This window comes from Actinia tenebrosa, unplaced genomic scaffold (genome assembly GCF_029948245.1).
Source record: "Actinia tenebrosa isolate PJP-AT-01 unplaced genomic scaffold, QUT_ActTen_1.0 PGA_scaffold13__45_contigs__length_12533684, whole genome shotgun sequence".
In the NCBI taxonomy this organism is placed as follows: domain Eukaryota; kingdom Metazoa; phylum Cnidaria; class Anthozoa; order Actiniaria; family Actiniidae; genus Actinia; species Actinia tenebrosa.
The window spans coordinates 3,449,515-3,452,495 of NW_028292573.1; the positions used below are offsets into that span (position 1 = coordinate 3,449,515).

Consider the following 2,981-nt stretch of genomic DNA (forward strand, 5'->3'; position numbering starts at 1 on the left):
TATAATATGTATATTTATCTTCGTTGCACGTTTATACGCATAATTGATTTGATGGATTTCAATATATGGTTTATCACTGATGGATTTCAGTGTACACAACTCTCAGAGAAATCATTGAGTTTCCAGTAGTAGAGCAGTAGTAGAGCATCCGTCTAGATAATCGGAAGGTCGAGGGTTCGATTCCCATCCTGGTTTTCTGATTTTTACTATTGTGGATGGATTTATTAACGTGTTTATTAGCGTATGTATATATATGTAAAACAATGCATGCTGGCCCTAATCGCACAGGGCACCATTAGCCCCATTGATTTTTCCATGTAAAACTCAGTAACAAAAAAACGAGAAGTATACAAGTGAGTCTCAGTAAACCAGTGTATACAGCATTCTAACTCCCAGCTACATCAAATTTTATCAAACATGGTATGTCCCTTTATCAATCTTGAAAAGAAGCCATTCTCTTTCCCAGCAAGAACTTTGGGATTATCGTATTCCACCACGTGACCGTGGTCAAGAACCACTACCTTGTCATAGTCCATGATGGTGTTCACTCGATGTGCTATGGTCAGCACAGTACACTTGGTAAACTTTTGCCTGATTACTTGTTGAATGAGGTGATCTGTCTTGTAGTCCACGTTGGCTGTTGCTTCATCCAGCACAAGTATTTTACACTTCTGTAATAATGCTCGAGCAAGACACAGCAGTTGTCGTTCACCGACACTAAATCCTGAACCTCCCTCCCCTACACAGTAGTCTAGCTGATGGTGCAGTTTGCTGATTTTCTTCATCAGTTGTACTTCATCAAGTGCTGTCCAGATGGCCTGGTCTGTAAAACGATTGAATGGATCTAGATTCTTTCTGAGGCTTCCAGCAAAGAGCACAGGGTCTTGAGTGATAACAGCCATGGATCTGCGCACAGCCTGTATATCAATGGTGCCAAGATCAACACCGTCAATAAATACTTGGCCTTGGGGATCGGGCATCCGAAAGAGAGCAGCTACAAGAGATGACTTGCCTGCTCCAGTGCGACCTACGATACCAATCTTCTCTTTGGGTTGAACATCAAGGTTGATGTCCTTTAGTACTGAGGGTCCACCTTCTAAATACACCATGGACAAGTCTCGTATAGACAATGAACCTTGACTGGGCCAGTCATCTGATGGTTTGTCTTGTCTGGTGTACCCAGGTTCAGAAGGTAGCTCAGTATACTTCATCACTCGTTCGACTGACGTCATTTGACTCTCGACATCAGTAGCCAGGCGTATACCGTATTGGGCATTACCGAAGAGAGTGATAGAAAGTGACAGCAACATTCCAGCCAAACCTGAGAATAAAAAAGTTCCAATAAAACTATTTTGCCCTTAGTCTGTTGGAATCAGTACAACTTAGTTGATATACCTTTTCATAGTGACATGTCTATTTATACCTTCTGTACCAGAAAGAGACACCGCAAGACATACACGCTTCTACCTGCTACTACTATCGACTCGTATAAGTACTCCTTTTTGGTTCGCTGTTTACCAGCGTGGAACTTACTCCCTCGTTTAAAGTCAAATCGGATCAAGCGTACCTACCACCCTAGAATGCATTGTTCATTTGATTATATGATTATTTGAGCCATTAATTGTTTCAAGAATGCATTCCGTTTAAAAATAAGTAAACGAATATTCAAAACATTATTCGATTAATGATTGGATTAAACAAAACAAAACAAAAAATATATATATATATCCCATATATAGAAAATATACACAAAAAGCCCGTCACAAAAAACAAAAACAAAAAAACAACCGTTTTCCAAAATGGTGGCCAGAAACCAGAAAGGAAGGGTTTACGATCCGGGAAACCTCTTGGCAACTCATTTACAGAGGAGATCCTCAATCTATACAATACATTAAAACACTCATTAATAATTCATAAGCTTATGGTCCAATTGGAGCCACCATACACGTCACGTGCATGAACCTTTATACCCGATAAAGTCCTCTTCATTAGTATTCAAGTGATTTTATATAAAGACACATGTGATCTTTATATAAAGACCACTCGAATACTGTGAGGATGACTTCATCAGGGATGAAGTGTGCATCCAAGATGAAGACATAGAGCTTCATCAAGGCCATAGTCAACCCTAAAGATCTTTGACTAACGTGCATGTCTTTGCCTTGGCAAGCAATATCCTACGTGTGGGAGCTTCTATTGAATCTGGTTGCGCATGCCCGTGACGTCAAATCTCTATCAAAGTATAAAAATCCAGGTTCGTGACGTGTATGGTGGCTCCAGTTGAACCAAAATCTTATAAATCGTTCATGAGTGTTTTAAGAGCGGATGTCAGCAAGCATCAAACAAAATTGACAATTCGTGGCAAGCTTCAAAAAATCGATTTTGCTCATACTTTCAGTATTGGTAGCCTATTATGTCCCAATCATCATGGTGTAGTTTATTTGTGAAAATATATTTTTGCTTTTGAGAAATAAGCATTTTTCCCGGAACGGGTAAATATGCTAATTAGTAATGCCTCAAGTTGGCCAACTTCAGTGACATCATGTAACGAAACTATCTAACCTTTGGTATTGATAACACGATTTTCTTATTGCCTATTATCGGTTCTTCGTTCACTGTTATTGTTGAAGATTTCACTGCAATGTGGAATTTTCTACGAATTTTTTCATCGGCCATACTTTTTCCTACTATAAAAGTAGCCTCAAAACAATGGTCATTTAAACTATGTGCGATACAACGAAATCCAACGAGCTTTTAGATTTTGAAAGATGAAGCGATGATACTTCTAATGATATAAAAATTTCTTTGTGTATTTGAACAGTAATTACGAGGGGCGAGCTCAAAGTTACGTAAAATATCAAATATTAGTGACACTGAAATCGACAAGATCGTCTGGTGAGCCGTCGATTAATCATGTATACTATCTTAAATCATTTATAAAACTAAAGTTATAGTCGCTAACCTTGTTTAGTTGGTGAAAT

At 38.6% G+C, this 2,981-nt stretch overlaps 1 pseudogene; it reads right to left on the reverse strand.

Moving 5' to 3' along the window:
• Window positions 1-401: 401 nt before the first annotated feature.
• LOC116293277 (ATP-binding cassette sub-family C member 4 pseudogene) lies at window positions 402-2,676 on the reverse strand (annotated as a pseudogene).
• Between the last annotated feature and the right edge of the window lie 305 nt (window positions 2,677-2,981).